The sequence below is a fragment of the Nyctibius grandis genome, chromosome W (assembly GCF_013368605.1).
Source record: "Nyctibius grandis isolate bNycGra1 chromosome W, bNycGra1.pri, whole genome shotgun sequence".
NCBI lineage: Eukaryota > Metazoa > Chordata > Aves > Nyctibiiformes > Nyctibiidae > Nyctibius > Nyctibius grandis.
In genome coordinates this window covers 13,732,609-13,747,452 of record NC_090694.1, presented here as the reverse complement: position 1 = coordinate 13,747,452, position 14,844 = coordinate 13,732,609, and positions in this window count along the sequence as shown.

The window sequence follows — 14,844 nt, the reverse complement described above, 5'->3', positions numbered from 1 at the left end:
AGGAGACCCGGAGAGCTCAGCTGAGAGAATAGCAGATTTCTTCCTTTGAGATTTATGAGGGGTTGGAAAGTTAAAACAGATAGTGAAGATGGTGATGTCATTTTTGAATGCTGTGTTATCTCATCTTTTTATGGAGTGTCTTTCACAATTGAGTATTGCAATGATGCCTTACCTGCCATGGGCACTGTGTTATTGCTTGCTTCTTATGAATGTTTACATGCAGTTTAGCAGTGGGCGCTGGTCGAAATGTATTGTTTTGGTATGGGGTTTGATACTGATTTATGCTGTGATAAACTGGGCAGTTAATATTCCGATCTCTTATCTCTATGACACAATGATGGGCAGCTTTAATCGCGAATCAGTAACAGCAACTTCATCTGCACGCTCCAGGCGTCCTTTAGCTGATTCTGTTAATGATTACACTTCCAGTTTTACTTTGGGAAATAGTACCTTCTCCTTTTCTGCCAAGCTGATTCCACTAGATTTTGCGAAATTAGGATGGTGCTGTCTAGGTGGCATGTTTTTATTTTTGGTTGTCCTGAATGTGTTTCTGATGTGGGATAAGATTAAATATCGGTGCAGGGACAGTTGTAGGTGTTATGCAGCCACCTCAGATCCTACAGCGTGTACTGCCGCTACAGCCACTAAACCCACTGAAGCCTCGGCAGCCTGTACCACAGCTGCTACACCCCCCAAGATGGCCACTGCAGCTACTCAGACTCTCAGCACTCCCACGACAGCCACTGCATCTACTCAGACTCCAGCATCTATCGAATCTGTACCAATTGCTCCTGTAACCAGGAAGAAATACCAAAAGAAATCAGCTCGTGAAGAGAAGGATGATGACTCAGAGCCTTCTAAGGCAGAGCCATCATATGACCCAGGTGAGGGCCCTTCTCAGGCAGAGATAGGGCCCGACACAGATGGGGGTTTCCTCGATCGTCCTTTTAAAGCAGACCCATCACAGAAGAAAGGTCCTTCTAAAGCAGAACTATCACAAGAGGAGGACTCGGACGTAGAGATAACCTACCACTCTTTATCCCTGAAGGACCTGAGAAATATAAGGAAAGACTTCAGCCGTTATGACGGTGAACCTATTATTACCTGGTTGCTCCGATGCTGGGATAATGGGGCAGACAGCATGCAATTGGATGGCAGAGAAGCCAGACAGTTGGGATCCCTGTCCAGAGATGGTGGTATTGATAAGGCGCTTGCAAGAAAGTCAAACACTATCAGTCTCTGGAGGCGACTCTTGTCAGCTGTAAAGAGCAGGTATCCCTATAAAGATGATGTTATGAGTCACCTAAGCAAATGGACCACTATAGAAAAAGGTATTAACTACCTTAGAGAACTGGCTGTGCAAGAGATCATTTATAGACACCCACGGGAAGTTGTAGATCCTGTAGATCCTGATGAAGTGGAATGCAACCGATCCATGTTCCGGAAGGTTGTGAAGAATGCTCCACCGACATATACCCACACATTGTCAATATTAGTATGGGGAGAAGATGCTATGGCACGTTCTACTGTGGGCGAAATGGCTAACTGTATGCGACAGTATGAAGATAGTATTTCTTCCCCACTGCAGGCACGCATCTCGGCTGTGGAAAAACTGACTAAGGAGAACAAGGACTCATTTAAACAACTGTCAGACAAACTGTCCAGGATCGAGAATAAACTTGACTCTCTACCTACACAGGCCCGCGTTGCAGCCGTTAGGAGAAAAGGCCCTCCTACAGGACCGGCTCAAAGGAAACGGAACACGTCACGAGGTATCCTGTGGTTTGCCCTGCGTGGTTATGGGGAGGACATGAGCAGATGGCATGGACAACCTACCAGTACCCTACAGGCACGAGTACGTGAGTTGCAAGCTAAAAGAAATACCAGAGAGAATTTTTCTAGAAGGATGGCTGCTCCAGTTACCAGTGAGCAGGACCCCAGTCAGGGTAGATGGGCCTCAAATCCCTTTTTCCCAAGTGTGAATAGGAGAAATGAAGGTCCAGTCCCTGTGAACAGCACGAATCCATTTCTTAATTAGGGGGGCCCTGCCTCCAGCCAGGTGGAGGAGAGGGACAACCGAGTTTATTGGACTGTGTGGATTCGATGGCCTGGCACATCAAAACCACAAAGGTATCGAGCCTTGGTAGACACTGGTGCACAGTGCACCCTAATGCCATCGGATCATAAAGGGGCAGAATCTATCAGTATTTCAGGAGTAACAGAAGGATCGCAAGTGTTATCTGTATTGGAGGCCGAAGTGAGCCTAACTAAAAATGAATGGAAAAAGCACCCCATTGTGACTGGTCCAGATGCTCCGTGCATCCTTGGCATAGACTACCTCAAGAGAGGGTATTTTAAGGACCCAAAAGGGTATAGATGGGCCTTTGGTATAGCAGCTGTAGAGACTGAGGACATTAAACAGCTGTTTACCTTGCCTGGCCTCTCAGAGGATCCTTCTGTTGTGGGGTTGCTGAAGGTTGAAGAACAACAGGTGCCAATTGCTACTACCACGGTGCACCGACGACAATATCGCACCAATCGAGACTCCCTGATCCCCATTCATAAACTGATTAGACAATTAGAAAATCAAGGAGTGATTAGCAAGACTCGCTCACCCTTTAATAGTCCTATATGGCCAGTGCGAAAGTCTGATGGAGAATGGAGATTAACTGTGGACTATCGTGGCCTAAATGAAGTTACGCCACCGCTGAGTGCTGCTGTGCCAGACATGCTAGAACTTCAATACGAACTGGAGTCAAAGGCAGCCAAGTGGTACGCCACCATAGACATTGCTAATGCATTTTTCTCTATTCCTTTGGCACCAAAGTGCAGGCCACAGTTTGCTTTTACCTGGAGAGGTATCCAGTACACCTGGAATCGACTGCCCCAGGGGTGGAAACACAGTCCTACTATTTGCCATGGACTGATCCAGACTGCACTAGAAAAGGGTGGCGCTCCAGAACATTTGCAATACATTGATGACACCATTGTGTGGGGTGATACAGCAGCAGAAGTTTTTGACAAAGGGGAGAAAATAATCCAAATTCTTCTGAAAGCTGGTTTTGCCATAAAAAGGGGCAAGGTCAAGGGACCTGCCCGGGAGATCCAGTTTTTAGGGATTAAATGGCAAGATGGGCGTCGCCAGATCCCGATAGAGGTGATCAACAAAATAACAGCTATGTCCGCACCAACTAACAAAAAGGAAACACAAGCCTTCTTAGGCGTTGTGGGTTTCTGGAGAATGCATATTCCAGATTACAGCCAGATTGTACGCCCTCTTTATCAAGTGACCAGAAAGAAGAATGATTTTCAGTGGGGCCCTGAACAACGACAGGCTTTTGAACAGATTAAACAAGAGATTGTGCATGCAGTAGCCCTTGGACCAGTCCGTACGGGACAAGATGTTAAAAATGTGCTCTACACCGCAGCTGGGGACAATGGTCCTACCTGGAGCCTCTGGCAGAAAGTACCAGGGGAGACTCGAGGTCGACCCCTAGGATTTTGGAGTCGAGGATACAAGGGCTCCGAGGCCAATTACACCCCAACTGAAAAAGAGATACTGGCAGCATATGAAGGAGTTAGAGCTGCTTCAGAGGTAATTGGTACTGAAGCACAACTTCTCCTCGCACCTCGATTACCAGTACTAGGCTGGATGTTCAAGGGTAAGGTTCCCACTACCCATCATGCAACTGATGCTACATGGAGTAAATGGATTGCATTAATTACACAGAGGGCTCGAATAGGAAACCCTAATCGCCCAGGAATCTTAGAAGTGATCATGGACTGGCCAGAAGGCAAAGACTTCGGAATGCCACCAGAAAAGGAGGTGACACGTACTGAAGAAGCCCCACCATATAATGAACTACCAGAGGATGAGAAGCAGTATGTCCTGTTCACCGATGGATCCTGCCGTCTTGTAGGAAAGCATCGGAAGTGGAAAGCTGCTGTATGGAGTCCCATACGACGAGTCACAGAAGCCACAGAAGGACAAGGTGAATCAAGTCAATTTGCAGAAGTAAAAGCCATCCAGCTGGCTTTAGACATTGCTAAACGAGAAAAGTGGCCAAGGCTGTATCTTTATACTGACTCATGGATGGTAGCAAATGCCTTGTGGGGGTGGTTAAAGCAGTGGAAGTGAAACAACTGGCAGCGCAAAGGGAAACCTATTTGGGCTGCTGAATTGTGGCAAGATATTGCTGCTCAGCTAGAGAAACGAGTCGTGAAGGTACGTCATGTAGATGCTCACGTACCTAAAAGTCGGGCAACTGAGGAACATCGAAACAACCAACAAGCAGATCAAGCTGCTAAAGTGTTCCAAATAGATTTGGACTGGGAACATAAAGGTGAACTATTTTTAGCTCGGTAGGCTCATGACACTTCAGGTCATCAAGGGAGAGACGCAACATACAGATGGGCTCGTGACCGAGGGGTGGACTTAACCATGGACTCTATTGCACAGGTTATCCATGATTGTGAAACATGCGCCGCAATTAAGCAAGCCAAATGGTTAAAACCTTTGTGGTATGGGGGGCGGTGGTTGAAATATAAATATGGGGAGGCCTGGCAAATTGACTATATCACACTCCCTCAAACCCGCCAGGGTAAACGCTATGGGCTTACCATGGTGGAGGCGACCACCGGATGGCTGGAAACATACTCTGTGCCCCATGCCACTGCCCGGAACACTATTCTGGGCCCTGAAAAGCATATCTTGTGGCGACATGGCACGCCAGAGAGAATTGAGTCGGACAATGGGACTCATTTCAAAAACAGTCTCATAGACAACTGGGCCAAAGAGCATGGCATCGAATGGGTATATCACATCCCCTATCATGCACCAGCCTCTGGGAAAATTGAACGGTATAATGGGCTGTTAAAAACTACCCTGAAAGCAATGGGGGGTGGAACCTTTAAAAACTGGGATAAACATTTGGCACAAGCTACCTGGTTAGTTAACACCAGGGGATCTATCAATCGAGCTGGCCCTGCTCAGTCAGACCTTCTACATACAGTAGAAGGAGATAAAGTCCCTGTGGTGCATGAAAGGAATCTGTTTGGAAAAACTGTCTGGATTCTTCCTGCAACGGGCAAAGGTAAACCCATTCGTGGGATTGCTTTTGCTCAGGGACCTGGATGTACTTGGTGGGTGATGTTGCAAGATGGTGCAGTCTGATGTGTCCCTGAAGGTGATCTGATTCTGGGTGAGACTACTTAAGTCTGAACTGTATGTTGTTGCTGCATAAGTGTCTTTCAGGTTAAGACAGTGGTGATGAGACCGGAGCTAGCTTCATCAAGTGGCGTCCAGTAACCTCCTCGAGTCTGACATCTTTAACCTGCAACCCGTGGGCACGAACCATGACGAAAGAGAGACTGCTAGCCAGAGAGACTGCTGAGAGACTGCTAGCCAGATGGAAACCCACAATCCTGAACCAAATGAACTTAATGAACTTTTTGTATAGAGATGAATCATAAACTAGTGATATGTGTATATATATTTGAAAATGAAAAGGTAGTGGTGATCTGAGTATGACGTGAATGGTATGGAATAAGGGGTGGAATGTCCTGGTTTGGCCCAAACCAGGCCAATTAGTCTTAGAGAAACCAAGGTCACTGCTAAATTCCTCACTGCTTACAAGTGAAGAGCCGAAGGGGGGTCGCAGCTGCAGGGGGGAGCAGACAGGGCAGGTGACCCAAGATTGACCAACGAGGTATTCCATCCCATACATGTCATTCTCACTTTCCTATTTATCACTAACCCACTGCCTCCTGTAGGTGGGGCCCAGGAGGGAGGGGCCCTCCTGTCTCCCACTGATTGGTACCAGCTTTGCCAAATCTCCAGTTAAAAGCCTGCTGGTGTGATGGCAGGGGAGCTACTGCATTTTCCCCTCTGCCCGTGCTGGGGGAGCAACTTTGCCTGAGGAGGAATTCCAAGCTCTTGATCTTGGTTTTGTACATATTTGTATATATTTGGTTATTTCTATTATTATTGTTATTATATTCTTTTTCATTATTATAGTTTATTAAAACTGTTTTAACTTTCCAACCCATAAGTCTCTCTCCCTTTTCCCTTTCCCTTTCCCTTAGGTGGGGGGGAGAGGGTTAACAGAGAGCATCTGCCACCTGGTTAATAGCTGGCCCAGCTTTAAACCGTGACAACAGGTCTCCTGTTTCCTTCTGGAGAGGGCCCACATTTTCCCTAGTCTTCCTTTTATCACTGACATACCTATAGAAGCATTTCTTGTTCTCCTTGACATCCCTGGCCAGATTTAATTCTATCAGGGCTTTAGCTTTCCTAACCTGGTCCCTGGCTGCTCGGACAATTTCCCTGTATTCCTCCCAGGCTACTTGCCCTTGCTTCCACCCTCTGTAGGCTTCCTTCTTGTGCCTGAGTTTATCCAGAAGCTCCTTGTTCATCCATGCAGGCCTCCTGGCATTTTTGCCTGCCTTCCTCTTTTTTGGGATGCATTGCTCCTGAGCCTGGAGGAGGTGGTCCTTGAATATTAACCAGCTTTCTTGGTCCCGTCTTCTCTCCAGGGCTTTATCCCAAGGGACCCTCCCAAGCAGGTCCCTGAAGAGGCCAAAGTCAGCTCTCCTGAAGTCCAGGGTGGTGAGCTGGCTGCACGCCCTCCTCGCTGCCCTAAAAGGTTCTTGAACTCCATCATTTCATGGTCACTGCAGCCAAGGCTGCCCTTGAGCTTCACATTCCCCACCAGCCCCTCCTTGTTGGTGAGAACAAGGTCCAGCATGGCACCTCTCCTCGTCGGCTCCTCTATCACTTGGAGAAGGTAGTTATATCATCCACGCATTCCAGGAACCTCCTGGATTGCTTGTTCCCTGCTGTGTTGTCCTTCCAACAGATATCGGAGTGGTTGAAGTCCCCCATGAGGACCAGGGCCTGTGAACGTGAGGCTACATCTATGTATGTAGAGGGACTCATCCGCTCGGTCTTTCTGGTCAGGTGGCCTATAGCAGACCCCCCACTATAATGTCTCCCGACCCTGCCCGCCCTTTAATCCTGACCCATAAGCTCTCCGTCAGCTCCTCCTCCATCTCCAGGCAGAGCTCCAGGCACTCCAGCTGGTCACTGACATAGAGCGCAACACCCCCTCCTCCTCTCCCTTGCCTGTCCTTCCTAAAAAGCCTGTATCCCTCCATTCCAATGCTCCAGTCATGAGTCATCCCACCATGTCTCTGTGATGCCAATAAGGTCGTAGCCTTTCAGGTATGCGCATGTCTCTAGCTCCTCTTTTTTTTTTGTTCCCCATGCTCTGTGCATTTGCATAGAGGCATTTCAGTTGGGCCCCCAACAAAGCTGCCTTAATGCCTGAAATTCCTTTCTGCTGCTCTTCCCACACTCTCCTGCTGACCTGCCATCCTTCTCCAGTCTCTGGGCACCTATTGCTGGCCCTTTCATCAGACTGGCTGAATTGGGATGGACTGAGGTTCCCCTCCCCCGACAAATATAGTTTAAAGCCCTCTTTACCAGCTTGGCAAGCCTATGACCCAAGATGATCTTCCTCTTCTCTGATAGATGGACCCCATTGGCTGCCAGAAGACCAGGTTTCTCGAAACGAGTCCCGTGGTCTAAGTAGCCAAAGCCCTGGCTGTGGCCCCAGTCCTGTAGCCATGTGTTGATTTGCCTAATTCAACTGTCCCTTTTAGTCCCCTTCCCTTTGACCAGGAGGATTGATGAGAAAACTACCTGGGCCCCAGAGTCCTTTACCACTGCTCCCAGGGCTCTGTAGTACTCCTTGATTTGCCTCGGACTGCTCTTAGCTGTATCACTGGTGCCCACATGCAACAGCAGCCGTGGGTAATAGTCCATGGGCTGTACTAGGCTCCGTAGTCTCTCCGTGACATCCCTGATGCGAGCCCCCGGTAAGCAGCCCAGTCGCTTTTTCTTGGTAGCACTGGTCTTTATATGGGGAGCACGCTGGGCTGCCTTACTGGGCTCCAGCATCTCTCCTGATGCAGCGGGTCTTTCCTCCTCAGACTGCAGAGGACTGAAGCGGTTCTGCAAGGGCACCTCAGGCTTCAGGGGAAGTCTCTTCCTCCTGCTAGTCCTTGCCTTTGCATCCTTCTGTTCCTATAGTAGAGCGATACCTCTAAGTCCCTGCCTAGAAGTGATAAACCGCACAAAACCAGTAACAAAAAGCAGCAAAGCCACACATTTGATTAGCCACCCCAAAAACAACTGTAAAAACAAACACCAGAGAATTCCACCCAGCAACCATGCTACTGACACCAACATAACGTATGCTCGTAACAAAAGCAGTCAAATCTGCGAAAACTTCAACCCTCCGAGACTCTTAGAGCAAAAAGTCTTAACGGTTCTCCTGGGTGAGTCCCAAGAAAGGGAATTGGGAAAATTTCTTAAAATGTCAGCTGCATTTTAACTTCAATTGATTACAATTAGTGATTCTTAAAGAAAAATTCTTAAAACTTGAAAACCTACAAAAATTAATCTGCAGTTAGAAACTACTGCTGGAATATAACCATTACAATAGATTTTCTTTCAATAGCAGATGGGACTTTTAGGCAGATATTTGATTAATGATTTTCAGATGAATGGAATACTTCTATTAAAAGATTTTATCATTTAATTATCTGCCTCAGTTTAACAAGCCACAGACAGAATAGGGAAGGGTAACACAATGACACATGTCCTGTGAACAGAAGCTGTGAAGTGAGGAGTGTTACACAAAACATTTTAATTCATTAGTAGATCTCAATTAGTACCAACACTCAAAAGCAACAAAACAATCCTCAGTTTAGGAAGATTTCTCATATCAAACATTCCATTATCATACTGTATCTATTTAAATACACAAATAATGCATACAGTTATAATATTGTGCTATTTTTCTTTCCAGCTATAACGAACATTTGAATGCATGGTTTTACAGGAGCTATCAACCTTCCTACTTTCTAATAAATCTCAGGACTACAAATCTTTTTCAATTTAACCCTAAATAAAACTTGCTGACACAAAGATTGGATACCTTTTTCCAAATTACTACAGGTAAATTCATTTTAACATCTCTAATGAGCTGCATTAGAAAATCATTATTTAATGAAAGATTCCTTCACTGTGTTGTAGCTGAGGGAGAAATACAGTAACAAAATTTACTAAAATCTCTTTATAGCCATAAGATGAAGTTAGTTAGCTTTAATATATAATATTCCCTCTGTGTAAATCCATTTCTGAAATATTCTACATAAACCACAGCTCAAGATACATTACAAGATTAAAAGCAAAGAAAACATCATCTGAATTGAGTATATTTTAGTATATTGTACTTTAGCTTCTAATAGTTGTATCAGTCTTTCAAAAGCAATACACTTTTCTAATCATTCATCTGACCACTCCTCAGTCTTTGGGGAAAAGAACAGGAGTACTCTAATGTATTTAGTCCCCACCAGTTTTTGACGAAAAATGACGTGCGGAAAACAGACTCCACAACCGGCAAGGCTGTAAAGTAGGTTTGTTTATTCAGCGCTGGGCAGCACGGGGGGCAGTCCCACCAAAATCGTGCGCGCCTTCGCTGTAATTCAGCTTGTATTTATGTACCAAAGTGTTACATATTCATCATTTCAAGGATGCCTATACATATTCATGACTTTCCCCGAGAAGGCAGTCTTTATTACAATAAGTTCCTCCTGGTGGTCGTGGGCCGGGGTCTCAGGGATGAAGGCCGTATGTCTTCCTCACTGTGCACTTCTCACCTTTTCTTCTTGCACGGGCGTGGTAACATCTTGGCTCAAACCGCAAGACCAGTTCTTACTGGGTTTTGTATAACCTTAATGTTCTGCAAGTTGTTCTATTGAGATATGCTTAGGCAGTTAATTTACGCATCAGGCTGATAAGAGAAAGAATTAAAGAATTCCTCAACCCCTAGGACAGCTCACAGGCAAAGAATTTCTAACCCCCAGGACAGCTCACACCCAGATCAAATAGCAAGAAAAAAAGGAAAAGGAGTTATGTCCCTTATCAATCCCCCCTTTTCTATAAAGTGAGTAAATTCTTTTACTATATCATTGAGACCTGTTCAAAATACTTATTCGATTCTAATTGTTGTCTCAGCTGGTGTTTTCTCCAGGTTGGTATTGATGCGCTCACAGTGGTGTACCTGTGGGGAGAGAATAAAATCTTTCCTAGAGAGATAACATATACTTTTAGATATTGTTTCCCATGATCTCAGGATCAACTCCTGTTTCTGTCATTTGATAGGGTTTATCATAAATGATTTTAAAAGGATTAACCTTTTCCTTAGTCCTATTCTTTTGTCTTTTTAGATTTTGATTCATTCTTTCTATTTTTCCATTTGATTGAGGTCTCCATGGGGTATGGAGATTCCATTTTATCTCTAATACTTTAGCCAAATTTTGAACAGCTTCCGATACAAAGTGTGGGTTCCTATTTGAAGATAGTTCCATAGGTACCCCAAACCTCAGTATTATTTTCTTAAGCAATATTTTGTTACTTCTTTTGTCTTGTTGGTGCGACAGGGGAAAGCTTCCGGCCAGCCTGAAAAAGTATTTATCATTATTAAAAGGTACCGATACCCATTTGCCACGGTTCCAAATGGTTCCATGAGCATGGATTACTCCAAAGGTAAATTTTGAAAAGTAATATGTGCATTCAATTTACTTAGCCTATCTCATCCTAACAGCGGCATGGGGCAATCTGGTATGTAGAGAAATTGATGGGTTAACACCCCTTTTCCCAATTCCAAATTTTAAAGGCTGGAAAAACGGTCCAGTTTCTTCCTGCCCTGTGGCACCAACAACTGACGCACTACGATCATTGAAATTACTCCTACATGTATTTAACACCGAATAGGTAGCTCCTGTATTTACTAAAATTTTATTTTCTCATTCCCCAACCTTATTATAATCAGGGGTTCTGTTGGGGAGGGTTTCGAATCTTCCCTAGCTTTATCGTGGCCAGGGGATCCGCTAGGGTAGATTCCCCAGAACAGCGATACCAATTGTTGTATTCCTACCTCTGAATCAGGACCCAGCGGTGTATTGTGGTGCATTACGTCCCTTAAGCGATCCAGGAATTCGGATGGTGACTCGGAGGGACCTTGTTTGATTGCATATAATGCTGACCAATTTATGGTTTTAGGAATGGCTCTCTCCATTCCCTTCGAGATCCACTCCTGATATGTCTTTAACCTTTCCACGTGTGTGCAGATCTATTGGGTTGCCAATTCGGATCTTGAAGGGGGAGGTGTTCCTTTATATCTCCTCCCGTAGTTTTATAATGATGCTCAGCTAAATCTCCTGCAGTTTTTAAGATTAACTGCTTCTCCGTTTCAGTCATGTAATCTAATAATAATTGCATGTCATTCCAATCAGGGTTATGCTGTTTCACAATAAATTGTAAATGTTTGCTTACACTTATCGGATCATTCCTGTAATCTTTGGCAACCCTTTTCCATGCCTCTAAATCAGTGGTAGAAAAAGGTACCTTTATTAGCATTGTCCCACCGTCAGATCCTACTGCCTCTCGAAGAGGTGCCTGTAAAGCTGTTGGGGCAGGCTTCCTCCTGGTGCGGGAGGATACAGGGCTGTCTGGGGGAATGGGGTATCCATCCGAGTCTGCATCCTGTTCCTGTGATCGAGGGGGAGGCTTAAACAAATCAGTTAGATCTTGTTCTGGTGGTTGGTGTATTTTGTTTATTTTAGTGCACCTTTGTCCAATACTGCATGCCGAACAACACCGCCTCAGTTTACCTTTAGACTCTTTATTATTTTCTCGCTCGAGGGCGAGTACCATAGGATCCTGTGGTGACACCATTCCACAGTCCCTTTGCCACTCCGGGTGGTTTCGGAGGGTGAAAAAAAACATGATTCACTCAGCCCTTCGTCTCCCAAACACACAGTACCACCTCTTTACAGGTCTTACAACTTAAAAGGATCCACACCGAATGTCATCCACCTTGTCTATTAAGTACCACAGTCCCACACACAAAACAAGGTATTGCCCCTGGGTATCTAGATTCGGGCAGGCGTTCTTGCGGATGTTGTTCCCAGCCCAAAGTTATTAACCATCCTGTGGGAGTTAAATAGGCTCCTTCAAGAGTTTAGTAAGAACTCTGATATTAAAGAAATTGACTAAGCACCACAGCAACTTAACTCACATATACAAATTTCTGCAAACATTTCCGGCGCTACGAATCAGGACTCTCACTCAGTTTACAGCGGCGCTGTGTCTCAGAAACACACACACACAGTCAAATACTCTTAACATAAAATACTCTCAGAAACACACACACAATTAAATACTTTTAACATAAAACATTCTTAACATAAAAGATTCTTTGCATAAAAGACACTTGATGTAAAATACCCGGGCACTTGTAAATAAGGTATACAGCAATCGCTCCAGTTATTATCTCTCCAGCAGCTGCAAATATTCATATCACAATTGTGAGAGGCCCGCTTACCCTTCTCCTGCTTCTTATACAGTCATTAGCAGGTCCGTCCTGGCTCTCGGTTAGAGATGCAGCAGTAACCTCGGATTCACTCGATCTACTCTCAAGATCGCTAGCGGCCGCTCTATCGGTCAGCGAATCCCCACATCGGGTACCCTCCTCCCATACGGGGAACTACACTGTACGCCAGACGTCTCTGCGCGGTTTACCAGCAGCCCCGGCCACGCGTGGGCGTCCCCAACGACTTACTGGCTTCCCGACCATACCATTTATCCGCGGCTTCAGGAGATTCTTGTCTGCTCCTGCGGTGAGCGGCTGGAATCGGAGGCCCCTTCCGAGAAAAGTGCTTGGGGCGCGCCTAGGGGCGTCCGCTTCCTCAGTCGATCCCGCAGCCGAGCAGAGTTCTCCTGCCTGGCTCGCCAAAATGACGTGCGGAAAACAGACTCCACAACCGGCAAGGTTCTAAAGTAGGTATGTTTATTCAGCGCTGGGCAGCACGGGGGGTAGTCCCACCAAAATCGTGCGCGCCTTCGCTGTAATTCAGCTTGTATTTATGTAGCAAAGTGTTACATATTCATCATAATTTCAAGGATCCCTATACATATTCATGACTTTCCCCGAGAAGGCAGTCTTTATTACAATAAGTTCCTCCTGGTGGTCGTGGGCCGGGGTCTCAGGGATGAAGGCCGTATGTCTTCCTCACTGTGCACTTCTCACCTTTTCTTCTTGCACGGGCGTGGTAACATCTTGGCTCAAACCGCAAGATCATTTCTTACTGGGTTTTGTATAACCTTAATGTTCTGCAAGTTGTTCTATTGAGATATGCTTAGGCAGTTAATTTACGCATCAGGCTGATAAGAGAAAGAATTAAAGAATTCCTCAACCCCTAGGACAGCTCACAGGCAAAGAATTTCTAACCCCCAGGACAGCTCACACCCAGATCAAATAGCAAGAAAAAAAGGAAAAGGAGTTATGTCCCTTATCATTTTCAAGTGGTTCTCTTTCAGACAGAAAACTAAAAAAAACCTTCCAGGTTTTTCTAAGGTATCAACAATATTTTGAGCACCCAACACATGGTTCAAAAACACTGGACACCAACCCCTCATAACTTAGGCATAAGAGAAATCCATGGTAACAATTATAGGAAAAATGAATGTATAAAAGAATATAACCAGTGATTTCTTACTGATTTAGCACCAATTTTAACAAAATCCAACTAAATGATATCTTAAAATTACACTCCATTGCACTTTTAGTCAATGCAGGTTTAAATTACTTAACAGATTCATACCACAGTTAAATATTTGTTGATGGAAACAAGGCAGGTAGGTGCTTTATTAGATGTTATTTGAACACCATATGCACATGCACACAGACTTAATTAAAAAGTGTCCAGTGACAGTTGTTATAGCAGGAAAATATTACCACATGAACACTCACGTTCCCTATGCTAACAAAACAAAAATGCTCTCACCATTGTCTCACCATTTAGAGTGCGCTGTCAGCAAGTTCGCTGATGACACAAAACTGGGAGGAGTGGCTGAGATGCCGGAAGGCTGTGCAGCCATTCAGAGAGACCTGGACAGGCTGGAGAGTTGGGCGGGGAGAAATTTAATGAAATATAACAAGGGCAAGTGTAGAGTCCTGCATCTGGGCAAGAACAACCCCATGTACCAGTACAAGTTGGGGACAGAGCTGTTGGAGAGCAGCGTAGGGGAAAGGGACCTGGGGGTCCTAGTGGACAACAGGATGACCATGAGCCAGCAGTGTGCCCTTGTGGCCAAGAAGGCCAATGGCATCCTGGGGTGTATTAGAAGGGGTGTGGTCAGCAGGTCGAGAGAGGTTCTCCTCCCCCTCTACTCTGCCCTGGTGAGGCCGCATCTGGAATATTGTGTCCAGTTCTGGGCCCCTCAGTTCAAGAAGGACAGGGAACTGCTAGAGAGAGTCCAGCGCAGAGCCACGAAGATGATTAAGGGGGTGGAACATCTCCCTTATGAGGAGAGGCTGAGGGAGCTGGGTCTCTTTAGCTTAGAGAAGAGGAGACTGAGGGGTGACCTCATTAATGTTTATAAATATGTAAAGGGCAAGTGTCATGAGGATGGAGCCAGGCTCTTCTCAGTGACATCCCTTGACAGGACAAGGGGCAATGGGTGCAAGCTGGAGCACAGGAGGTTCCACTTAAATTTGAGGAAAAACTTCTTTACTGTAAGGGTGACTGAACACTGGAACAGGCTGCCCAGAGAGGTTGTGGAGTCTCCTTCTCTGGAGACATTCAAAACCCGCCTGGACGCGTTCCTGTGTGATATGGTCTAGGCAATCCTGCCCCGGCAGGGGGATTGGACTAGATGATCTTTCGAGGTCCCTTCCAATCCCTAACATTCTGTGATTCTGTGATTCTGTG